The sequence below is a fragment of the Ictidomys tridecemlineatus genome, chromosome 14 (assembly GCF_052094955.1).
Source record: "Ictidomys tridecemlineatus isolate mIctTri1 chromosome 14, mIctTri1.hap1, whole genome shotgun sequence".
In the NCBI taxonomy this organism is placed as follows: domain Eukaryota; kingdom Metazoa; phylum Chordata; class Mammalia; order Rodentia; family Sciuridae; genus Ictidomys; species Ictidomys tridecemlineatus.
Genome location: NC_135490.1, coordinates 8128933 through 8155833, shown reverse-complemented (window position 1 = coordinate 8155833; position 26901 = coordinate 8128933). Strand labels below are relative to the sequence as shown.

The 26901-nt window shown below is 46.3% G+C and overlaps 1 long non-coding RNA gene across 1 annotated transcript; it reads left to right on the top strand.

Annotated features, from left to right (window-relative positions):
* Nucleotides 1-13561: 13561 nt before the first annotated feature.
* On the top strand, nt 13562-26081 carry LOC144370270 (uncharacterized). The gene is made up of 3 exons (XR_013430181.1): nt 13562-13742; nt 14825-15018; nt 21698-26081. It is a non-coding gene; the product is annotated as an uncharacterized LOC144370270 (long non-coding RNA).
* Nucleotides 26082-26901: the final 820 nt, after the last annotated feature.

Sequence of the window (26901 nt, the reverse complement as noted above, 5' to 3'; positions counted from 1 at the left end):
CAAAAACTAGTGTCCCAAAGCAACCCTCTTCCAGAGCAAACCTGCAGGGACCATACTGCCATACTGGTCATGACCCTGGCAAAGAGAAGGAGACAGGGGATCCCCACAGTGCACCTAGGCTGGCATCAAAGTGGTCCCCAGAGAGATTTCTGGGGAAAAAAAAACTGGCATGCCCTGATGAGAACCCTTTTGTAATTCTCCACCAGCCAAAGAAAAACTGCCAGCTCTCGGCAGGTGCCCTGGATTCACTGTGGCCCTCAGAGACACACGATTTATGTCTGCATAGACATTGCCTTTGCACACCTGGATGCTGTTACATGCTGCCTTGGTATCTTGCTCCCAAGGTTCTTCTAACTCAGGACTTATCTCAGGTATCACTTCCTCCCCAAACTCTCCCTAAACCCCATTTGAGCTAAATGTCCCTCATCACTGTCCCCACAGCCCACTTCACGTAACATCTACCCCAGATGGTACTGTCTTCTTCTAAACTGTTAGCACCTCAAGGCTGGGGGCCATGACTTATTTATTTATCTACCCCCCCACCCCATGCCCAGCATAGTACCAGCCACTTGGCATGTCCACAACAAATCCATTTATTGAGTTAAATTAAACCCATGTCACAATTTACAACTTGAATGAAATTCCTACTCTTTTTACAGTCCCCCTCCTTGAACAAATTTTCTATGAGCACTTAATAAATTAAACCCAAGTGTTTAATGCGCCATATACATGATCAAGAGCTTTCCATTATTTGACAATGCAATATTAGATTTCAAGAGTTATTTGAGGTTAGACTATTATCTGGCCTTGGGATTCTGCATATGAATATTTTTGCCGGAACAATACTATACAGTTTGTCTAATATTTGAAACCCTTGTTCATCTAGGCCAGAAAAACAATTTGTACTGAGTTCTTAAGGTTGATCCTCAAGGTTGCAAAGTTCTTTAACAAACCATGTGATGAGGGTCAGCGTGCACTATTACAGGAGACTCTGCTTTGCCAGAAGGACTCCTCCAACCAGACCACAGCCTCCGTTTGTCTAGGAGTGATCCATAGTTTCCGGTCCATTACGATGCATTCCTTTCCATCCCCCGTATGGCTGGCCTGATTAACAACTGTCGCATCGCCACCATATAATTGCCACTACCCACTTGGCAGCCGTTCTCATGGTGTGCTGTTCTCAGATGAAAACAGCTTGGGAAAAAGAGAAAAACATCTTTTGAAGTGAACCCCCTATTTCTTACGTTTGCAGGAAAGGAGAGAAGATGGCAGGGGTGGGAAGCCTGCAGAGAGCGGATTTTTAAACTTGACAAGGAGGATGGATTTTCCCTTCACATGATACAAAAGCTTCCAAGATCACACAGTTTCCTAAAAGATGAGGATTTGCCTTCAAGAGATACCTCTTTGTCATATAGATGCCACCACTTCAGGCCATTGTCAGAGAGTATGACTTTGAGCCACCTGCTCCGTGCTCTTAGAAAGCCTCGCTAAGAGAAGTGACGTTCAAGAACGAGGCCTAAAGTCCCCCCTTCTAGCTTCCTTCCTACCTGTTGTGCAGGTTGAACCACCTGGAGCTGCACACATGGGGCGCCCATTCCCAGTCTCCCCGAGGCAGGCACTGGGTTGTTTGGCATCGACTTGTACTGCGCACCATTACAAAAGATGCTATATAAAAGGTGATTCTGCTTTTGTTATAAATCTTATTATTAAGGAAATGGTTCTGATAACAAATCTCAATGAGAAGGAAAGCATGAGAAACTCACTGTCTCTGTGACCAAAAGATCGGACAAGAACAATTAGAGGAGGAAAAGTTCATTTTGGGTTTCAGGGGTTCAGTCCATGGTGAGTCAACTCCACAGCTGTGGGACCAGTTAGAACACCGTGGCAGAAGTGCGGGTGGAGGAAGCAGCTCAGGACATGCAACCAGGAAGAGAGAGCCCTCTACTCGCCAAGGGACAAAATATAAACCTCAAAGTCACACCCCCGGTGACTGACCTCCTCCAATCCCTCCTTACCTGTCTATAGTTACCACCTAGTTAATCCATATCAATGGATTAATCCACTGGCTAGGTTAAGGCTCACATAGCCCAAACATTTCACCTCTGAAAATTCTTGCATTGTCTCACATGAGCTTTTGGGGCACACCACGTATCCAAACCATAATACTCAACAAACAAAAAGTCTCAAGAGGTCCAGAAAATTAAATTCCACCATTGTCCTGGATTAAATCTTGGACCAGGCAGGAGTAGTAGTGGGAAAACTGGTGAAATCCAAATGAAGTTTGGAACTTAGTTTGTTAGTATGCGCCCATGTCAAATTCTTAGTTTGAGCAAATATAAAATGTTAACATGAGGGGAAACTGGATGAGAAATATAGGGGAACTCTATTACCTTTGCAACTTTTCTATAAATCTAAATTATTCCAACATAAAAATTTGATTTTCAAAAAAATTTGCATGAGAAACTTAAAGTCAAGAAAAAACACATCTCTCAAGAGAGTCCTATATGCATCCTTCTCTTTAGCAAGAGATACCCGTCACTTACGGTCCTTCCCATGTCCCTTTTGCTCAGAGCCAAATTCTACACTGGATGATGTCAATTCCACTAACCCTTAGGGTTGCCACGAGAACTTCGTTGTTTTTCTTAGTCTGTGTTTCCCCTTTTTAGCCCCAATCAAGCCCCAACACATTTTTGCTGTTGTTGCAGAAGCCAACTCTAATCCTATGAGGAGGAGGCTCAAAGACAGGAATGCAAGACGGTGATGGTGACGTGATGGCCCAGGAAGTCACGGGTCCTGAGGTTCGGCTGAAGGAGTCGGGCTCCTTTCCTCCTTTCAACAAAGATGACTCAGGGGAGAAACGATGGTTATCTTCAAAAGACTGAAGGATCGGCCTTAAAGGAACAGCCAAGATTTGCTCTGCACTGTACCAAAAGGCCAAATCCCACCCCAGGGTGCAAATCACGACAGAAAGACTTCATCTGGCATAAGGAAGAAGAAACAAAGCTGGGGACGAGACAGTCGATAGTACCCCTCCCTTCCCCAGAGATGCCTAAGCAGCATCTAGGTCATGCGAAGCGCTCCCAGGTACACACATGGGGCCCAGCCTGCCGGGCAAAGCTTTGAGCAGCAAGGCTCTCATCCAGACCACCTGATAGGAAGTCTTTGTTGAAGAGATTAGACTAAAAGATCTCTACACTTTTTTGCACTTGCAAATTCTGAGATTCTATGGAAGTAGTCTATATGACAGTTCTGAGTGATAATTGTCATTGCAGTGCTTACTCTGAGCCATAGGTGCCCTCCAGAGCCATGACCTCTTTCAATCCTCCCACTCACTCTTCTGGTTGGCCCAACAGGAGCGTCAGAGCTGGCCAGGCCTTTCCCACTGCTCTGATCTCCAGTGGCAGTTCTTGTCAGCTGGCTGCAGCATGACATTGCAAAGGGTGAGCCTGAGACACTTATGTCGATTTGGAAAGAGGTGTGTGTGATGGAGTCAGGTGACCAATTTAGTCAATAGCCGTGGTCCTGGCAAGCCACCAAGTGACGTGCTGAGAAGATGCCAAGTCTGTCTGATCAGGAAGGAAACCTGCTCACCCCTGGCTCCAGCAGAACCTCCTCCTCTCTCTGTATTTGGGTTATGGAGGGTCAGATGTACCCTGTGGCACTGCTAGCTGTGTGGCCTAGGAACAGTGACTCAGTTCACCCCTTGCACTCTCCAGGGGCTAGATGAGTGTCTGAGGACCCTGGTTCTAATCACTGATGATAAGTGGAGGGGAACTCGTATTTCAACAACATGCAAAATTCAGATAATGAACTAAGGATCATCTAAACATTTCATCCTGAGCTTTAAACTTTACAAAGTCCTCACTCACCAACAGTTTTGTTTTCTATCCTTAACACCCCAGAAAAGTAGTTATTCACCCCCAGTTTTAGCATCTGCAAAATGGGGCTACGGGACTAACCTAGTGCTCCACCCTCGTGACACTGGGGGGCCCCCTGCCAAGCCAGCAACAGCCCTTGTGCAGTCCCAGCTTGAGCTGCAGAAGGACTGGGGACATTGAGTGTTCTTGCTACCATTAGGGGACGTGTGGAGGCAGAGTGGCATTGGCCCAAGGAGAATCACACCCAGGACATCTGAGGAAGAAACAGTGGTCACCAAGAGGAATCGTATGTAGAAAGAAGAAATAGCAGATGCTCAAGATTCGAGGGACAGCGGCAAGGGGCATGGCCACTTGTGTCTGAATGTCCAGGCACCATGTGGCCCAGGTAGATCCATCAGACACCACCCCACCTTTCTAATACCAGCAGTTGATGGGGAAGACAGGAAACAACAACAACAAACAAAGCAAAAAGGGTTAAATGCAATAATGATGCTAAGAAGAGATGGGGTGTGCTCTTGGAAATCTTAGTAGATTTTCTGAAAAGAGTGGCATTTGGTCCAGGGCTTCACGGAGCGAGAGTTCATCAATGAGGACACAGGGGGAGGAGGAAAAGGAGGAGACTTTGCTCAGGAGGACAAGTTATAAATGAAGACACAGAAGCAGCAAAATTAAAAGTGACTTTCTGTAGGACTGAGGGAGGGGGTACAGGAGATCCCAGTGGAAACGTGGGCTGACGGGCTTGGTGCTTGCTACGTGATTCCCACCTCACTTAGAGGGACTGAGGGGCATTTCATCCAGAGAAGATCATGGCTGCGTTTAGTAAGGTGGTTCCAAAAGCAACTAAGAGCTAGAAACAGCAGAGGAGACCGGGGCAGGAACCCAAGAGGAAGCTCTTATGAATAGTCTGAGTTACATTATTTGGGATCAGTTAGGGGTCGGCAGGGAAACTGGAAATGGTGCCTGTGCAGCTGTTTGGGACGTTACCAGGTTATATCCCAGTCAAAGGTCCAGGTTTCTGGAAGGTGTTGATGACACTAGTGAGAAAAGTCATATTTGTACAGGGCTTTAGAGTTTCCACACCACTCTCCTTCCCTCCTCTGGTGCCTAGGCTCCAAGACTCCCTCTGAGTGCCCCTGACCACCCAGTCTTCCCCACTGGGAGCCATTCCCTAAAGGCTCCAAATGCATTTTCCCACAGTTTCACAAACCTGTGCACTCCAGCTCCTGTGCACTCCAGCTCTTCCACTGTCCTCTACCTGTGGGGCCATGGCTCCTGGATGTCACCCCCAGAAACAGGAAGACACCACCTACAAGATCCCTGGTTCCCCTTATCTCCACTGTCCTCTGAGAAGCCAGGTGGAATGTCCTAAGACGCCCACCTGTCACTAAGGCTCCTACCTCAACCTTATGAAAGCCCAACTACCCAGGGGACTCGAAGGTGGGTCCCAAGGTGACCTTCTACCCATAGTGTAGCAACCTGCCAGAAAGAATGAACCTCCGAGATTTCAACAAGTAGAAGAGAATAGGATGATTGGCAACACAGAGAAAGATAACCACTGTAGATAACTCGGTGAAATGCTCAAGATTACTCAGAGGCAGAGCCATCACTAAATGACCTTGGCAACAGGAGATAAGAGGAATGGAAAGCGACAGATAATCCCTTAGTTTCAAAAAAATAAATAAATAAAGCTGAGTCCATCCTATGTGATCATTCTAAGTTGATGCTTTTAAAATACAAAGGAGACCAGTGAAGAGTTTTCAGGAAGGAAGTAAAATCCAAAGAAAAGACACAATAAAGGCTGTGTATGTACAAGACGGTGATCAACCACATCTTTGTACATACTGTCTCCCATTAATGGAAAGGCTACCTATTTAACAACAGTGACAAGGGGCATCTGATCACTCCTTAGGGATTCTCTGTTCTTTAGCCACTTAACAGTCACGATTAATTTTTTTTTTTTTTTTTTTTTTTGCAGTTCCATTGAAAACACTGTTCCCCAGGGATATTCTAGTTGACTCTGAGTAGCCCACAGCAAATGTCCCAACCAAGAGCAGAAATGCTCCAGTCAACCTACTCTCACAGACAGAGAAGTCTGCCCAGCCCAGGTCACTTTGTGACTGGCACCAGGATCCAGGCTGGCTCCAAGCCTAACTCAGTTTTCTCACCTGTGCAGATAAGAACAGGGAGTCCTGGGAGGCAGGAAAGAGAGGCCCACGGTCACACCTAGGAATTAGTGGCAGAATCCACACTGGGATTGGGTCTCTTAAATTGCACCTCATTTTCTTCCTATATTTTTTTCATTTTTTTTTAAATACTTATTTTTAGGTGTAGTTGGACACAGTGCCTTTGTCTTATTTACTTATTTTTATGTGGTGCTGAGGATTGAACCTAGGGCCTCGCACTTGCTAGGTGAGCGCTCTACTGCTGAGCCACAGCCCAGTCCCTCTTTCTAGTTTCTTCTATAAAAGCCTGGGTGCACAGGAGGTGTGTCACCCAGAGCACCACCCTGCTCTCAGCACCTGAAAGATGGAGAGGGAGGACGGACAGCCTGTGCCCTGGGTGCCCACAGCTGAGGCTCTTGAGAGGGAAGGCAGCATTCTTAGTTGTTACCTGGGGTGACAGGCACCCATCAGGACTGTTCCAGGTACATCTGACACGGGGTCACTCTGCCTACACACAGTCAAACTGGCCTAAAACCAAAGTGTCTTGAGCTTTTTCACCAAATGTATGGGGACCAAGCTGGAAAAGTGGAAAGGTCACGGTCCCAGGACAGCCTGGGTGTGAATAAGCTCCAGGCCAGACACCAGCTCAGGAAGTGTGGACAAGGTTCTTAGCCCCTTATTGCTTTTTCTGAAGAATGGAAATGAGGAAACATGGCCAGTCTTTCATGCCTAGTTGTTGGGAATGCCAAAAAAGCATAGCTGTGAGGGCGACTGAAAACTAGAAAGCCCTATTCAGAGACAGTCGTGTATCGTGAGCACCTAAAGCCTAACAATACATATTTGCTGAATGAATGAATGAATGACTTATCAAAGGAATGACACGGAGAGATGTTAGCTGTAATTATTACCAATATATGGCTATAATGACCAGTATTCTTTTTAAAAAAATCAATATGTAGAGTCTAATTCTCTGTCTCTGAATATGGGCTGGATTAGGGGCCTGGTTCTAATGAAAATGTAGCACAAGTGACACAGAATGTAGCACAAGTGACACAGCCCCTGACTTCCAAGGCAGGGTTAGAAAAGGTGCCGTAGCCTGCTGCTCTCTCTGGAATGCTGCTCTTTCGCTTCCTAGCCGCCATGCTGGAAGGAAGCCCATGTGTCAATGGAGAGGTCAAGTGTGGGTGTCCTGGTCCCCAGCACCAAGCATGGTCCTACAAACAACATCAGCACATGGCCCTCAAGATGACAGCAGCTCCCATTGCCATCTGGTTGCAGCCTCCTGATGGACCCCAGGGAGGGGCTCCTCCCCAGCTCAGTCAACAATGAGTGACTGCCTTGTGAGGAGGGGAAAAGTGGGGGTGGACATGTTCTGAAAGCAAGAGGCTCCTCCTGGAGCAAGTGCCTCCCAAGAGCACAGGAAGGGGCAGGAGGCCCAGCAGCTGGAGCTGAAGGCCCTGACTACAGCCCAGCGGCAGCCGCCCACAGCACTGGGTTTTCTTTAATAGCCAATTATAACTGTCATCCCCACCTTTACCTTAATCTTTGAAATGAGTTTTTCAGGCACTACCACCTCTTGAGATAATGGTCCATAAACTTCTTCACTAAGGAAAAACCAGCTGCACACTCACCAGGCATACCGCACCGTGGGTTAAAGGCCGATGGCAGGGGCTGCCAGCTTCCCCGTCCAGCGGGATCTATTTCCCATGACCCCTACGGCGAACCAGGGTGGCACCTCAAACCACCAAGGCCCTCGCAATCAGTGCAAACCCCAGAGAATCGTGGGTAACCAAACAACTGGATGCTAATAGGGGGCTGGTTTTAATCGGCTTTGAAGGCAGCGTGGGGTTTAATTTGTGTTAATGAATTAGCGCCTACTGAAGTACTTTAAAATAAATGCGTAATGCTCTGAATTGAAAGTATGATTATTATTACTCTTTAAAAGCTAAATTTTTCCCTTGCGAATGAAACTCCACGATCACGGGGTTGGGGATGTGGCTCAAGCGGTAGCGCGCTCGCCTGGCATGCGTGCCGCCTGGGTTCGATCCTCAGCACCACATACAAACAAAGATGTTGTGTCCGCCAAGAACTAAAAAAAAAATGAATATTAAAAAATTCTCTCTCTCTCTGTCTCTCTCTCTTTAAAAAAAAAAAGAAGAAGAAGAAAAAAAAAATAAACTCCACGATCACAGTAGGAAGCATCCAGGAAAATGTCTGTACACATCAGGGCGTCATGCCCTGTCCCCATCCCGCCAGAAGTAAAAGCAGAGGCCACTTTGCTCAGATGGACAGGCGGCCACCCGACCCCGATCCTTGTCCCTGCTCCCCAATAACACACCGACTTTGAGGAATCCCACCACTTCACTGGCTCCCTTGCGGCTGCACCCGCGGTACCCATTTGCCAGTCTTCTCCAGACCAGCCTGTCTGTCTTCCCACTGTGGCAAGTCCCCTGTTGTTACTTAGTTTCGAGTTCTAACTCTTCATAAGGATTGATTCCTATGACTTTTCTTCTTAGAGTTCTTTCAAAGAACAAAGAAATAATTTACATCTTTTATATTAAAACTTACTCTATTTTGCCCTTACCTTAAAGTCCATTGGGAGCCATTTTATCTAAGGACAATGTATGTAAGACACACTGCAGGACCCTGGTGATCTTCCCTTTCCTATATCGTGAGACAGTTCACTATTTCATTATCTTAGGAATTGCTTTTACTCACCATTACTCATCAATTGTTTCCAACCATACTAAAAAAGACAAAATATATATGACTTATATATATGTACTGAAATATATGATATATATAATTACGTATACATATGTACTGAAATATATGATATACATAATTGTGTACTGGGAATTGAACCCAGAAGTACTCTACCCCTGAGATACATCTCCAGCCCTTTTCATTGTATTTTGAGTCAGGGTCTCAAACTTTCCATCCTCCTGCCTCAGTCTCCTGAGTTGCTAGAATTACAGGTGTGCCCCGCCACACTCAGAGGCAAAAAATAATTTTTAAATGGAAGAGTGACGGAATGACCCAGAAGGATATGGCAGTGGTAATGCCGAGCATCATGTGTTGTTTTCTTATTGCCAAAGAATGGCCTCATGTTGCAGGGAGGTATGAAAGAAGGCACAGATACCACTTCTATAGTCCGCTTTCAGTCTTCACAGAACACAATCGACAATTCATTTTCCTCTCTTAAAGGCAAAGAAAAGTAAATGAACAAAGAAAGACATCTCAAACTATTAGACCAACCAGAAGATGAAATGAGAGCAGCTCTCAGGATTCTAATGACGGCAAAATGTATCCAATACATGAAATCTCAGACTGAGTCCTCAGATGGCACTAGCTGGAGTGAATTTTCTCAAACCTAGGATCAGTGCCTAACAATGCATCTTGAAGGACAAAAAGGGAATACAGGGTTTTCATCCTGTTAGTCAGCAGGGAGGACTTTATTATGCCATAATTTGTGACAGGAACCTGGAGCACCCCACTTTGTTAAAAGGCCATGTGACAGCATTATTTCATTTTGGATGATGTTCATGCATCAGAACTCCCTTGATGCAAAGAACTTTGTTACATTTGAATTCTTATTAAAATTTCTAATAAAGTTGTTTTTCGCTATCCCCTTTCCTCATTTCTATAAAATATTCATAGAATAACTTGAAACATAAGAGTAAATAAATAACCCATTGGACCCTGATGGTTATTGTTTTGACCATTTGCCCTGGTGTCCTGGGGCTCAGATGAGGTACAGATAGTCATGTCTACCTTCTAGAACCTTCTCTTACTATTCTAGTCCACCTGGAACTTGCCCTCACTCTGAGTTACTCTTCCAAGAACCTCCACAACAATGACTTAATGTAGGCTATATATTTGCTAGGTCTCTTACCTAAACCAAATCACAAAGATCTCTAGGGCAAAGATATTCGTCCAACAAACCTTTGAAAGCTGTGGCTGGGACTGTAACCAGCCATAGAGACACAATGGCGTTTACCCAGAACCTGGTGGCGTTTACCCAGAACCTGGGTCATGGCCATGCCAGAACCAGATCACAGGAGGACCCCATAAAAAGCCTCAGAGCTGGTATGGACAGACCTGGGTTTGATGAGTTCTTCCATCTGCAGGACCCAAGGAAAACGTCAGCTCTCTGAAGAGTGTTCTTCCTCTGAGAAATGGAGATCTGTTTTCTTTTGGGGGCGGGGGGTGTGCATTAGTTTGCTTGGGGTGCCATAACAACACTGCAGCCCGGGTACTACAGCAGTGGACTTTCACTTCCCTCACGGTTCTAGAGGGTGAACGTCCAACATTAAGAGGACACCAAGTTTGGTTTCTCGGAGCTCTGTCTTTTTAGTTTGCAGATAGTCACCTTCATAACCTCTCATGGCCTCTCTGTATGTGTCCTTTCCTCTTCTTATTAGGACTCCAGTCGTATTGTGGTAGGGTGCACTGGGTGCCTTCTTCTTACCTTAATCACCTCTTTAGGGTCTGTCCCCAAATACAGTTCTCCTGGGGGCTAGGGTTCAACGTGAGAATTCAGTTCATGAGAGAGGGCTATGAGGATTAGAGCATATTCCTTAGATAATGTCCCTAGCACACCACAGACACTCGATCTAAAAGCATCTACTTACCATTAACGCCTCTTGACACCCAGGCCAATACCTTTCTTGCAGAATTCTTTGAACAAGCTGAGAGAACAGAATCCATTCCCTGATGTATTCTTCTTTGGGAGAACTCTACCTATTTCTTTGAGTCTTTCCTCATGTTTTCCCTCACTGGCAAATGAGAGCATGAAGGCTGGACCAGGGGAATCATGTCTTTCATTCATTTGCTGCAGCGATGAGCTCCGTGCTTGCCCACGGTCAGCGCTTCCCCAGGGATATGAACTGGACAAGTAGTCATGACTCAAGACATAGCTGGTGATTGACTTTATCTGGGTACAGACTCGTAAGACATGGGAGAGCATGCACCACATTTGGGGTCTGACGGATGGGATTTAACTGCTACTTACCAGTGTGCGACCCTGAGCATGTCACTTCACCTGCAACCCCTTTCTTCATGTGTAAATCGAGAGTAATAGCAACCATTTTACACACTTGCTTTGAAACCTAAATAATATCTGTGCAATCACCTACCCTGGCACAGACTAGGAGATCAGCAAATTCGCCAAATTTATGAGACTTTATCTGAGTATGCATCTCTAGGGAGGTCAGGGGTCAAAATGAACAACACTGTTGTGCTCCCACCAGCATGTCCGTACAGGTAGACCTGGGCCCAGATGGATAAAAGTGGAAAGGTGAGATGCCACAGTGAATAACAGGGGACAGGGCTGGGCTAGGCGCGTGGTCCCTCTCATGATGTCCTGGGCCATTAGACCTTCCAGATCTTTCTGGCACCCCAGGGACTCCCCCCCTCCTATACGTGTGTGAGTGTGGGGGGCGGATATTTGTTCTGTGGGACACCTACCTTCCTCCGTGGCCATTGAGGGTACAGAGTGAGGGGGATCAAGTTCAAATTGGGTCACTCAAATTCTCTTTTACAGTTGATTCTATATCTAGGGCAAGGAATGTTCAAGATAATTCTGGAAAATACTGTGCCAGAAAACACAGTGTTTGAAGACGAGTAGGGTCAGATCGGGAGCCACTGGCCAAATCTGGGGCAATTTGAACATCAAAAAAGTGATGATTACTGTGTTTATGACTCACTAAGGGTCTGGGTCTTGTTTCTCTCCCGTGCCCAGTGGAACCCTGGGGCCTCCAGCACGCTGGGCAAGCACCACAGCACAGAGCTACTCTTTTAAGATCTGCAAACCTACAGTGCTCCTCCAGAGAGGAAGAGGCAAAGGGAAGGCAAGTGAGGGGGAGCTCTCCTTTACTAAGGCCAATAAGAAACTAGGAAGGAGTGTAGAAAATCACCACTTTCAACTCACAACACAATTGTTGATTCAGGTAAGGAGGCCAAAAACATGCTGGGTCAAAAGGTGGGGGAAAGAGAATGTTCACCATCGTCTCAGGGGAAAGATCCAACAGCTGTGATATCTCCTTACACCACCAGCAGTTCCTCATGATGTGATGACTCAAGAAGCACCCAGAGCACTTGCCGAATTGCTTTACCAGGCAAATCCAGGAGGACGCACATTCTACAAGACAACTGGCCAGAAAAAGTGTCCAAAGTTAGTGTCAAGAAACACAGGACAGGGAGACCATTCCAAATTTTACATGATTAAATGAATGACCCAAAACATACCACATATCAGCTCTGATTGAATTCTTGATTTAAAAAAAAAAACAGTTATAAAGGAAAAATTGAAAACACTGGATATTAAATGCTGGATTATGACTAATTTCCTTAAATATGATGGACATATAGTGGTTGGGGAGAAAACTGCTTATCTTAGGTGACGCATGCCGAAAACTTCAATGGAGAGGTGTGGTGATGTGTCCCACTGGGGGTGAAGAGCACGTGCACAGGTCTGGACCTGAACCCCTGATGTGTCTGACACAAGGCTTATTGTCCACTCAACTTTGTAGGAGGGCAGACACTTGCTCCTCATCTTTATCTGGGAATTTGCAATTGGCTTCAGAAACGCGAAACGCTCAGCGTTGGCCACTCAAACGGAGGAGAAGTGAAGCCAGAAGCCGTGAGCAGCCACCTTCTCCCCCATGCTTAGGAAAGTGGGGGACACGCCTGGCGACAGAGGCACAAGCAGCAGACACCCGTTCTCGAGGCTGACCCTTCTCCCAGGACTTTCAGCGATTGGCCCTTGACTCTGCAGGTACGGGAATGCTCCCAGCTTTCCAAAGGCTTGCCCCTCGGGGGTCTGCTTACTGACCAGGACCCTGAAGACCCCATCCCCAGGGATAAGGAGGAGCAGCCTCTAACCCGTGTCTCTGAAGGCATGAAAAGATGTCTAGGTGAGCTTGTCTGTGTGACTAGTTAAGGAGGTAACCCAGGAAAAGTCAGAAAACCCTGCAGGGTTCTCAGGGCTCTTCCAGAGGCCTCCCCAAAACACGCCAGCACCACCCCAGAGTTGGTAGAAGGAAGGGCCTTAAGAACACGCATTTTATGACTCAGGTGGCCCCAGACATGCAAAGAGAATCACCAAAGCTGGGGCAGAACCCCAGAACCCAGTGTCACACTTGGTGAAAGAGGCCTTCAGGTACCTGGCAGCAGAGACCCGGCAGAGGAGGCCAACAAGGACAGGGACTGGAGAAAAGGGGCGGCTCCCAGCGACACTGAAGCATCTGCCTCCTCAGGGAGACCCACAAGGCCCCTGGAAATGGACCATGATGCCCGGTCAGCACCAGTGTACCCACTGCTGAAAGGAGGGGCACGGGAGGGGGGCCCAGCGGCCCCAGAGAGGGCCCCCAGCAGCAGGCCCAGACACGGGCCCCAGAGGGGAGTCAGCGCGCGCCCTCAAGAGGCCCAAGGATCCCTGAGGCATCTGCACCCGGGAAACATCACCATCACGTCAGCGAGCCTCAGGTAACCTTGACATGGCAGGTCACAGTCCATGTTTCAAGTTCTCTGAGGTTTTCTTTGACAGAGACACAATTTCAAGTAGTGCCTGTGCCTGCCTGATACCTTAGTTCTCACGGGTAGTCTGGAAAGAACCGTTTAAAATGGATACATGAGGCAAAGAGCAATGGGATAAATGTTTATGAACGAAGATGGTAAAGATAAAACATCTGAGTCACTGGTAAGTGTGTATGTGGACGTACTGTTGTTGGCATGGAGAGAAACAACCAAGAGTGCTCTCCTCTGGCTATGTGCCAAACAGTGAGATTACCAAGAATTAACATTCTAATTAACATATGTAAATTCTATGTGGAAAAAAAACACAAAAAGGATCGGAAGCTGTGTTCCAATAAGAAAATCATAAAGGATTTTCTCACTTGAAAAGGATTAGTTTGTCTAAATTCAAAACCTAGCAAGGATTGATGTAAAATACAAATTTAAGAGAGAAACAAGAAGAAACAGCAGGCAAGATACAGCGATAAGAAAGTGAGGAGGGGGAGGATATGTTTGGGGTGAGAAAGGTTAAAAGAAAGATGTTTTTGGATGGGAAGGATTATGCCCAGTAAAAGAAGATTTTTATCTTAAGTAAATGTCTGGATTGTTCCAAGAGGGAAAAAAAAGATAGGACAAAAGCTAAAAGTGAAAGTCAGTCTGCGGCGGAGAGTGGTAGCAACTTGCCAGAGGTTGGGAAGGACCCTGGAATAAAAGGAAACTTGTGTGCAGTTAAGAGATTTTCTAGAATTAAAATTTAACACACTGGTATAAAGTCAGTGCCTAGCTATTTATGTTTAAAACAATAGGTTTTCTTAAAATATTCATCTGCTCTGAGTAAAGTATACAAAGAACAGACTTAAGGAACAAAGATGTTCTATCTTACCAAGATAATTTCCTGTGTTTTCGACTGTCTTTGTTAGGTTTTTCATTACAAAAGGAAATCGAGTCTTCAAAGGGTAAGGATCTGTTTAAGCACTTGCATTAAAGTCTTTTAAATGGTGATTATAACTCTGGTTAAGTAAACAACTATTATTTCACAATGATATGTGATGTGCTCTATAAATATTCTAGATTTTATAAACTTGATAAAATCCGAGGGTCCTGTCATATTGCTGTCAGTCATACTAGTTTTCTTGAAAGGCTGTATACAATGGAAATCACTGAATTTCTTTGTCAATTGTTAAGCTCTCTCCAAAATTCTCAACATGACAGTTCTAAGCCCTTGACACTCATGGTTTTATTTAACTTCTGCCTCTCATATTTCTGCAGAAGTACAACTCCTAACAAAATCGCGTGGTTCAAGTGTTTTGAGATGCCTACAAGACAGATACGATTGAACTTTACAGGGACTCTAGACTGGTGGACCCAGCCTTCCAGGTGTTCAACTCGGTGGCCAAAGCCAGGGAGAACTCGAGGACCAAGGGCTAAGAGGACAGCCAAAATTTTGACCTTTGCCCTCCAAGGTGAGCCAGAACCCGGGAGACAATGGGATCCCTCTAAAAGGGCCCTGCAACCCCCATGAGTTGCCTGACTTCCTGATCAGGGAGATTGGAGGGCCCTAGAGACTGGGAGCCAACCAGTGCACCTTCTGCAGAGGAGGGTCATTTGGAAGGAGAATGTCCCCAGTGATTTCAAGGGAAGCCACGAGATCAGCAAGACCCTGACCCATCGCAGAAGATGGCACAACTGATAGAGGGAAAAGACTGAAGGAGCCAAAAGGCCCCCACAAGTCCCTAAAAGCAACTCTTGAGGAGCCTCAACTGTCAGTAATAGTAGGAAGGGAAAAGGCTGATTTTTGGCTGAGTGGGGGGCCATCCACTCAGTGTTAAACACTGCAGGGAAATATCATCAAAGAAAAATGTGCTATTATGGGAGTGGAAGACAAGTTACACAGGGACAATTAGAAGAGAAGGACGGTGGCCCTGTCATTTGGTATTTGTGGACACTTTCACAGGGCAAGTTGCAGACGACATGGCACTAGATAGGGTAGTGATTCTAATTGCAAAAGCCATCAGAGAACAGGAGGTGATAGGAGATCCAAAGTGCAGAACTGGTTATTTGGGTAAAATATACTGGAAGCATCATTTATCAGGAGTCCAAGACCTTAGTCTGATAAAATAATCACAGAATCATAGTTTTTATGTAGAAAGAAACTCAAAAATCATTTAATCCAGACTTTTTAATTTAGGAATGAGAGATCCAGATTCAGAGAGGTCACTTGCCTAAAGTCAGCACCTAGTTGCCAAAATAAAGTAAACTTTATTTAAAAAAAAAAAAAACTACTTGGTGCCTAAGTATATATAGCAAACGGCCAATAGGAAGGAAGCAAAAGGGATGAGGCAAACATTTCAGGTTAATAGATGAGTAATAAAATTGAACAGATTTGTTAAAACACAGTGAATTAATGGCGATTCACAGCAGAGAAATACCGTGAGAACCAGATAAAAACCAGTGGGTAAATTTGATATAAGAAAACTAAGTGTATAGCTGGGCAGGCTGGAGCACACCTGTAATCCCCATGGCTCGGGAGGCTGAGGCAGGAGGATAGCGAGTTCAAAGCCAGCTTCAGCAACTTAGAGAGACACTAAGCAACTCAGTGAGACCTGTCTCTAACTAAAATACAAAATAGGGCTGAGGATGTGGCTCAGAGGTCAAGTGCCCCTGAGTTCAATCCCTAATACCAAAAAGAAAACTAGGTGTATGATCCAGGCATGGTGGCACTCACCTTGTAATCCCAGTGGCTTGGGAGGCCTGAGGCAGGAGGATCCAAGTTCAAACCAGCCTTAGCAACTTTGAGAGGCCCTAAGCAACTTAGTGAGGCCCTGTCTGGAAATAAAACATTTTTAAAAATGGGCTGGGGATGTGTCTCAGTGGTTAAGCACCCCTGGGTTCAATCTCTGGTACCAAAAAGAAAAAAAGAAAGAAAGAAAGAAAGAAAAGTAGGTGTATGTTTGAGAAACTCCATTTCTACTTTGGCTAGCCATAGTTCTCAGCCTCAACTATATATTACATTAATATCACCTGGGAATAAAAGATGTTCCCAAAACAATGAACCTCACTCCCTGAGGCCAGCTAAACCTGAACCTTTGGGAGTGGCCTCGGCTTTTGTTTCAGAAACACCCAGATGATTCTAAAGGCCACCAGGCAAGAGCCTCTGAGTTAGAGTATAGCATGTGCAGAGAAATGGCTGGGGGTCAGAATAATAGAGATCAACTAAGAAGGCCAATGTAGCTGGGTGCGGTGGCGCACACCCATGAGTGATCCCAGCAGTTTGGGAGGCTGAGGCAGGAGGATTACAAGTTCAAAGCCAGCCTCAGCAAAAGCAAGGCGCTAAACAACTCAGTGAGACTTTGTCTCTAAATAAAATACAAAATAGGGCTGGGGATGTGGCTCAGGGGACGAGTGCTCCTGAGTTCAATCCCCAGAACCCAAAGAAAAAAAAAAGAAAAGAAAGCCAATTTAGAAGAAACCAGAAGCATCAATGTCTTGACCCAGCTTGCAGTTGGTAGAAATGGGACGAAGCGAGAGGGATTGTATCTGGAAAGTCTGCAGGACTGTGTGGCTATTTATATGTGGGGTTGAGGTGGAGGGACAAATGAAAAATACTACAAAGGTTTGTGGCTCAGGCAAATGGTAGAAGGGCATTTTCTTACTAGTTTCCATATTGTTAAGAGAAATGGGTGGAATTGTTTTGCAGCATGTGGGGTAGAAAAAGCCATGGGTTCTATTGAGAAGAACACTGAAGTACAGGTAGAATTGCCAGCAGACTATGGTGAAGAAGGTCTAGAGTTCACGAGAGGCTAGTGAGATTCACTGTCATCCTCAGGAGGTGATAGGAGGTCCGAGGTACAGATCCCTAAGGAACGGAAGGCAATTAAAAGCAAGCTAGGGGAGAACCTTGAGGAACTACCTTGACTTAGGGGCAGAGGGAGGATTTGACGCCCATAGACAAGAAGGTGGTCAAACATAGCCACTGAGAAATGCGTGAGTCTTCGAACCTGAAGGAGGAGACAGGCCCTCAGTATGGAAAATGCCAAGAGCAGCAGGGACTCCCGACTACATTTGGCGGGCTGTGTTTAGGAGAAATTATGAGAAAACCAGATTAGGAAATGAGTGGGTCCTGAAGACAAGCATGTAACGGTTTTAGGCAATTCATTCTAGAAATTTTGAGATGATAAGAAAGTAACTAGAGGGAACAGCTGAAGAGATTGTAGAACAACAGAAACTTGAGCCCTGTTGGAGGAAGAGGGCAAGGGCAGTTGAGAGGCAGAGGGCAGAGGGCAGAGGGCAGAGGGCAGAGGTGGGGCAGGGTGAAAGCTGAAGGCCGGGGGAGGAGACTGGAAAATGGAGCCTCGTCTTCCTGCCCCGGGGAGCCTTTGGGTGGCCACAGGATCTAGAGGCCCACTACTAAGAGGGGGACCTCTACCTCCTCTCTATGGCAACTCTTCAAGTTGGGGAAACTCTCTACTTAAAAGGTTCAATTCCTCGACTCCTCATCAGCCTTGTGTACCCCCAAGATACCTGTTCCATTGTGGCCACCAATAAAATTTGCTACCCTGGGAGGAGAACCCCAATTTCACCATCTCCACTCCCCCATACACAAGCATTAGCTACCCCCAGCACAAAGAACTGTCAGTTCCAGGGACAAGGCCCTGTCCGTATGCCAGGGCCCAGAGAAATAGACGTGACTATTTTTATGTCAGCCACAAGACACTTCCCCCTGGGGCAAGATCTAAGAGGGCCATTGGGGACCTCTAGTAAGAGTAGGAGGAGCAGGATTGGTTTCTGGTTTGCTGGCCCTGTGCTGTGGCTTCATGTGCCATGAGGCCATCCTGGGGAATCTCAGCTCTCTGCCCCAGAGGACTGGAGAAGCCACTAGTGGTCTCTTTGAGTCCTTAGACTCTCTTGTCAGTGTGACCCTTCTAGCAGGCCAGGAGGAGTCTGCGTGACTAAACAATACCTCCTGCCACACGTGGGTTTAACACCACCAGAGACAGAGAGGTTGACATCAAGGCTCGACATGACCATAGGAACTGGCTACACACTTTTGGACAAAGCAACCCAGTGGCCACTTCCGTGTGGGATATGGTCAGATCCACCCCACCCTCAGTAGCTTGGTTCCTATCTTTCTTGGGTCCTTTAGTAATTATTATACGATTGTTAATCTTTGGGCCTTAGATTTTTAACCTTTTAGTAAAGTTTGCTTCTTCCGGTTTATAGTGATTCCTTGTCAAAATGACGGTGATGCCAGTTTTCAAATCAAAATCTTTGGGGGAAGAATCAGGCCCACATAGATCATTAGAGCAGTTAGTGAGAGATTTTTATGCCTCTAGGGAATGATGATCAATGTCCCTGATCAGCAGGAAGCCATACAGAAAAATAAAGTTCTTCATCCGGCACCATTTTATGATAAAAGAGGGTAAAATCTCTCAATGGGGGAATGAGATGAGACAAAATAGAAAGGACCCTCATTCTCGGATCAAGGTTCTCCTCCATGATATAAGTTTGTCTTCAAAAGATGTTTCCACCAATGACCAGGCTCAAGAGCTCTGACTCCGAGCTTTTAGGCAACTCCTACATGTGCAGAATGCCCAACTTTGACCAATATACAGCTTCCTGGGATTGCTAGCATCCCCAGAGCCTGACTGGAGTGCAATACCGAGCGCCTCCACCATGTTCTGCAAGCTGAGTGCAGACAGACCCAACATGCATTAGCAGACCACTGTGCAAAACCCAGAGCCAAGAGCAAAGAACTGATGAGATGTGTGCAGAGATCCTGGGATGGTGTGCGACAGCTGACAGAGCACCTGCAAGGCCCCGCCCTTTTTGTCTGTGTAAGCTTTCCTCCTTGAGACCTTATAGAGAAGTCCAGGGACTACCTCCCTTACACACAAGCATAAGCCCCAGGAAAGCCTCACTGGGTGGTATTGTATGTTTGCCCCTTCGTGACTTCTTTCTTGAATTGGGCAAAAGAACCCACGGCCAACCTGGCGTCACTGAGAGCTGCTAGTTAACAGTAGAGTCTGGAGTCTTTTGACAACTGTGCTCTCTTCACTGTGACACTGCAGACTTAACATGGCCATTTACCATGTCTGCCGTGTTAAGTGTGCAGCTCAGTGGCATTAAGTCCGTCCTCAAAACGGTGTGACCTTCATCACCATCCATCTCCACAATGTCTCCATCTTGCTAAGCTGAAGCTCTGCACCCATGAAGCACTGACTCCCCAACCCTGCTATCCAGTCCCTGGTCCACCTTCTGTCACAGGGACTTGGCCACTCTGGGTGCCCTGCATAAGTCCTTTCATGACCAGCTTATTTCTCTCCAGGTTGCTTGGTATTGGGGCTCATGTCAGCACTTTCTCTTGAGGACTGAACCCTACTTATTGCAGGGATAGAACACTTTCTGCTTGTCCATTTATCTTGGGTCAATCCTGTGGGTTGTTTCTACCTTCTGGCTCTTGTGAATAAAGCTTCTATGACTGTAGTGGTAGGGTATCTTAAAGATATATGTGTTTAAAAACAAAAGTTTGGAGTCAATACAAGCAAATGAATAGCAGTTATCTCTGAGAGTTAACTCCAGATGATCTCTTACTTACATTTGTATGTTTTTTTTGCTGGTTTTTTTTTTTAATTTTTGTGTAGTTGTAGAGGGACAGAATGCCTTTATTTGTTTATTTTTATGTGATGCTAAGGATCGAACCCAGTGCCTTACAACCAAAACAAATAGACATTGTTTGTATGCTCAGGAAAAAAAACTTCTCATTTGGGAGAACATACCATTTCCTGTTCCATAAAGGATCTTTCCAGCTCAGGAAGTTATTAGGACATCTATGTGGTATAACACTTGTTCATTCAGCAAATATTCCAGGATGAGAGACTATTTTATTGCTTGCAAAGACTACATCTTGAAAGCTCTCTCATCTAACCTTAACATTTTTCCAAATTTCACTATATAAATATTACCAGCATGAAATACATATTTTAAAATAAGGAAAAAAAATCATTGCATTGGTGCTTTTTTCCCTTGTCCCCCACCAGTTCACACCTGTGATGATCTTATGTAGTTGTAATCATCAGAACTTCCTTTTTACTACCCTCTCCTGAATCTGTCATTCATTCATTTATTTTAAACCATAAGGAATCTTTTCACATTTGCTTTGTCTTCATCCAAAGTGCATTTCTTGAGCTTCCAGGGTCCTGGCGTGTCACAAACAGGATCCAGTCTCAGTCTTGGCTGGGCGTGCAATCCCGGCACAGTGCCTGGCACCGGGAGGCCTCCATGCATGTGTGTGGAAGCATGGACAAGGGCAGTCTGTGGGAGTGTAGACCCGCACGGGGCTATGGAATGCAAAAAAAGAGCATTTCTACCCCAACTCTGAGCCCTAACTCAGAGCCCTCTAGTGCCTTTGTCTCCAAGCAGCAGGGAACTCAAGCAGAAAATTCGCCATTAATGGTTCAATAAAACATTCAGGTCCTGGATGTAGCCCTGGCGGAGGCCGTGCGGCAGCCTGGAATACAGATGTGTTTTCTCAGGAGGGAGCTCAGTTCTCATTCAGTCTTCTCTGTCGTTAGGGTAGGAGCCTCACCTCCTGGGGCTGGGGCTGGGTAGCTACAGCCTTGGTGGGCAAAGTGACAGGAAGAGGCAGGACAGAGTTTTTCCAGGGTGGTGCCAGCCACCCTGGAAAAGCTGCTCTCCAGAGCTCAGCACTAGGTTGTGCACCAGAGGTTAATCACCTACCTTTCCCTCCGAGAAACAATTCCATTATCCAAACGGACCATGTGGTCTCAGATGGTTTTTAGGGCTGTTCTTTTGTGTTTCAGTGAGATGCATTTGGCAAATAATTGCAACGGCACCAGCTCACATGGGTGCTCAGAAAATGCTCTTTGACTCTAATGACGGTAGACATAACTGTGTGCATGCACACTGTCTGAATGTCCAAGTCGGTGTGTCCAGACAGCCCGCAGAGACTGCAGTGGGGAGAGGCCGTGGAGGAGGGAGGTCACAACAAGTGTTAGGCAGTCTTTTAACTGATGCAGAAAAGCAGAACTTAGCGATTCATTGTTTTATTTTGCAAAGAACCAAAATTACTTTCTGTCCCAAAAAGGAAAAGAAAAAAATCTATTTTGTGTTTTCCTCTTCCAGAACCACAAAATAGCTTTGGGAAGATAGTCATCTCACATGAACAACAACAACAGTTTCGTGAAATGGCATTCTACCCGAGTTAAGCCGACAGTTTGATGTGAGGCAGGGGAGACGGAGTTGGAAGGGGCCCTTTTCCACTTCAGCACAGGTTCCTGCTGCAGCCGGCTGTCACGACTCCTGCAGTGGCGGCGACAAAGAGTTTGGAGACGAGATTTCCTGATCTAGAAACAGGAAATGTCAGGAGATTAAGATTTTCATGTGACACTATTTGCTGAAAAAATAGAAAGCGTTCATTGTGTTGGCTTGACTGTTTGTACATCTGTTTGCAGCTGGATTCTGAGGCTGCAGTCAGCCAGACAGAACCAGCCACAATCAGATGAACACCCACAGGCACGCGCCTGCCATCCCCAGTCAATAAGTACTCCTAAAATGCAGCCACGCATCACTGCCCTGCGCAAAAACACACGCGTCTTCCCACAGCCTGAGGAAGACCACTGAGGCCACCCTTCCAGCCCCCTGCCATCTTACGCAACCTGCACCCCTCACTCCTTCCACAATGCCTCTGCCACACCCGCTCACCTGGCCTGTTCACCGTCTGGTCCCTTCCCCCATCTCTGCCTACCCAGATCCGAGACCCTTCTGACATCGTCCCTGTCCCCCAAGCCTTTCTGCCATCCCAGCCACAGGAGATGCATCGCCTCTCAATGCCGAGTGTCTTTCACTCACACTGAACCTGCCTTCTACTGTTTCCTTCTGGCTGTTCACCTTCCAAGCCTCACCCAGAGCTCTTTGACTGTGGGATTTTTTTCGTTATATTTTATCGAATCCCCTGCCTATCAATATAATGGACGTCAGCAAATATCCCCGTGCCCAATCGATGCATGTGAGACTGATTGACTCCAATGTACTTGGTACTGGGCTCTGTTGCAAGGGAGTTGGAGAGAATCTGAGTTGCTTTCCTCCGGGGCTTTCCAATCTTCCTGGACAGGATAGATGTGAGACCAGCAGAAGACAGCAGGAGGTACGCGGTGCAGACTGCAAATCTGCAAATAAGCGGTTGTCCCAAGAGGTCTTCCAGAAAAGTGCTATGAGTTCAAGAAGGAAAAGTCCATTTTTTTTTACCTTTATTTTATTTACTGATTTTTATGTGGTGCCAGGGATCAAACCCAGTGCCTCATATATGCTAGGCAAGCGTTCTACCACTGAGCTACAACCCCAGCGCCCCACCTCGAAAAAAAAAGTCCAACTTTTAATTGGTTAAAAGAAGTGGTGGTTCTTGAGAAGGACTTGAGGGGTATTTTGTATTTGTCTGGGATTTTTGTAGTTTTCAAAGCTCCTTCATTGACATTAACTGAATATAAATTCTCACAACACTATTGTTTGGTATTCCTATGCCCATTTTTACTTTTTTACATTTATTTATTTAGATACTGGGCATTGAACCTAGTGAGTTTACACTGAGCTATATTCTCAGTACTTTTTATTTTTTTTATTTTGACACAGGGTCTCGATAAGTTGCTTAGGGCCTCATTAAATTGCTGAGATTGGCCTTGAACTTGCGATCCTCCTGCCTCAGCTTGGGATTACAGGTGTGCACCACCATGCCTGGCCTTATGCCCACTTTTTAAAATAAGATTCTAAGTCCCTGGAAGCAGGAGTGATTTGGCCAAAGTCCTGCTAGCTGGTAAGTGGTAAGCCAGGATTCAAACGCTGGCCTTTGGAGCTCAGATCCTTTGGGGCTCTCTACCGGGAGCCTGCTTCCTTCCAGTGTTCAGTCTCTGCCTTTAAACTAAATTTTACAGCAAGGCATTGAAGCAAAATAAAAATACCGTTTAAAAATATTGGGCAGGTTGCTGTATGCAGAGTAGATCGAAGAAAGGGAGAGCGCACACCAGGTGCTCTGCTGACAATGAGGATGAATTGATTACATTTGACAGCATCCACACATCAAGGATGAGGGAAAGAGCTAGAAGGAGAATGGCTTAGGTTAAGAGACTATAAGCTCAGGCTGTGAGAAAGTTATTGGTGGTGCTGGACACTTGGACAGGGCCGGTCTGCAGAGACGTGACAATACCCTGTGAGCACCAAGATGGCATTGAGCACCGGAGTCCCAGGGGAGGCCAAGAGAGACCTCCCGGGAGCAGAGTCATGAGCACACATGAGCTCCCATGTGCAACCTGTGACTAACTCAGCAGAGGGGTTAGCAGAAGAGGGTATGTGCACTGGGAGGAGCATAGACGTATTTCTGGGAGTTTATGGAATGGAAGAATATCAGAGCCAGTTCCCCAGCATTCGGATCAACCGTACCATCCTACAAAACTTTCCAGGAAGATGATCTGGCTTCTGAAGTAGCTGGATGCCTCTTACTCTGCGCACAGCATTTCCTAACCACCTACTATCAGGATACAGCTCCTCATAGTGACAGAAGGCTTAGATGTCTCCATGGGGCTGCATGACGTGGACACACTGTGATATGACCAGGCAGGGACTAACACCTGGGTTTGGAGACCAGAGGGTACAAGAAACATACTGTGACCATTTTTCAGCCAATGTCCCAGAGTGACCCCTTGTTCCCTCTCTGGCGTTGTATCCCCACTATCTGATGGGCCCAGTTTCATCTTCCTCTTTAGAGACGAACTTGACCCCTTCCCCAGGTCCCTATGCTGAAGCCCTGCCCCTAGTACCTTACAATGTGACTGTCTTTGGAGACAGGGCTTTTGAAGAAGGAGTTACAAGCAAATGAGACCATTAAGATGGGCCCTAATCCAATATGACTTGTGTCCTTATGAAAAGAAAAGACTTAGGCACAGACACCCAAAGAGATGACCGCGTGAGGACACAGGTCATCTACCAGGCGAGGAGAGAGGCTTCAGAGCAAACCAACCTTGACCTTGGACTTGTGCCCTCCAGGATGGTGAGACAATAAATATCAATGGTCAAAGCCACCCAGCCTGCTGCCTCCCTATGACAGCCCAAGTGGACTAATCCCTCCACCTGCCAGCATCAACTCCAACCTGCCACTTTTCTGCATCAGAACCTGCAATTTGTCCTCAGCATCTTAGCATTTTGTTCAAAAAAGACAAACATCGTGTCATCTTTCCTCACTTGAACTTCTCCTTCACCTCCAGTCTAATCTACGATGAGCACCTTATTGTATATCATCTGGTTCTCTGATCACCTGGGCCACCGCAGTGTAACCTGCGCTGGCCTCCATTCACTAGCATATCTCTCGTCACCAAGACCAGCCTCTCCAAGGTAAGGACTCCTTCTGTTCTCACAGCACCCCTTCTCAGCTGGACACTGGGGTCATAAGTCGTACCTGTGCAAAAGCAACCACTGGCTCTTTACATTGAAATGGGTTGGGGATATAGCCCAGTTGGTAGAGTGCTTGCCTCGAATGCACAAGGCCCTGGGTTCAAACCCCAGCACCACCAAAAAAAAAAAAAAAAATATGTACTCACTCTTCACCTTAAACCTTGCTCTTATGTCCTCTCATTCCAATAAGAACAGCCACCATTAAAAACAGAAAAAGCATCAAGTGGTGGCAAAGATGCACCATGGAAATTAGTACAGACATTATGGCAAACAGTACTGAGGTTTCTTAAAAAAATAAAAATAGAACGACCATGTGATCCACAATCCCATTACAATGGTTATCAATTCAAAGGAATTAAAATCAGGAAGTGTGTTTATCATAGCAGCCAAGAAATGGAACGCATGCAAGTGTCCATGGACAGGTGGATGGATAGAAATGCTTGATGTGTATATGATAGAATATTAGTCAACCCTAAAGAGTGCAATTCTGTCATTTGCAGCAATGTGGATGGACGGGAGGACATCGTGTTAAGTGAAATAAGCCAAGCAAAGAAAGTCAAATCCTGTATGTTCTCACTCATATGTGGAAGCTAAACAAGTTGCTCTCACAGAAGCAGAGAGTAGAATAAAAATTACAGAGGCTAGGGAGGTGGGGGTTGGGGACGGAGAGGGCTGGTCAACAGCTACGAAAACAGTTCGAGGGGAGGGTTAAGTTCTAGAGTTCTGCAGCACAAGGGCGACTATAGTTAAAAAAAATTACTGTGGTTTTTAAATTAGAAGAGAATATTCCCAGCACAAAGGAAGGCTGTTTGAAGTGATGGGCAAGCTAATCACCCTGAGCCAGTCATTTCCCATTGGATATGTGTATCAAAACATCATGCCATACCCCATAAATACACAGTTATTAAGTATCCGTTTTTTAAAAACAACCTACCTGTTACTGATCACTGAATTCCTCTTGCTGTCAGTCGTCCGAAAGCCCACCCATATTTTGATGCAAAGTTGGGAAATGTGTCCCTGTATATTCTCGCCACTTGTGTTCCAACTTAAAAGTGTTTTTAAATGTGAAGTGTGTTGTCCTCTTTGGAAATAAGAAGCAGCGTTTCCAGCTGGGACTCTGCTACTCTGGTTACTAAGGAGACCGGTTGGATGTAGGAGCCATAATTAATAAGTAAATCAAGGCCTCCTGGACCCGGAGTGAGATGCTCCCTGCCTCGAGAGGGAAGATCGCTGGGTGGGTGGAGAGCGTGGAGGTCCACGTGGGAGGTGGGTCTGGCTGCCTTGTCCCCTGGCCCGTCCTCCCTGGAGATGTCTGAGGACCGTGCTAAGACCCTGCTCCTTCTCCTCCAAGTGCACCCGCGGAGACTGATGGAGTCACACTCTGTCCCCCAGCACGGGCCTTTCTGTTGCAAGAGGAAGACAGGCTGCTGTGGGCAAGAGCGCACCTCTGCCCCCTCAGAATAAATCCGACAGTGTGACCTTCCCGCCAACTAGTTCAACAAGTGCATCTTGTCGAAGAGCAGAGAGCAGCTGGCCCCTCCCTGGCCAGTAAACAAGCCAAAGGGAACCTCGGGGTCTCCGGGCGCTCAAGGTCTTCCCAGGATCCCAAGGTTCCGGCCCTTTCTAGTATCTAGAAGCACATGCTTTCCTGTGGGGCAGGTTCCGGCACCCTCACCCCGGGCTCAGCGCCTCCCCGCTCTCTGTCACGGGCCACAGCCTGGCACGAGATCCGCCTCAGCACTTCCAGACCACCTAGTTCCATTCCTCCATTTAGCGAGCGAGGGAAGAAAGGTTCAGAGAAATGGCTTCTCACTCTTGCTTTTTCTTTCCCTCAACTGCAAGGGTAGAACATCAGTTGCTACCAAACATCCCAGGGATGACAGGTAGGT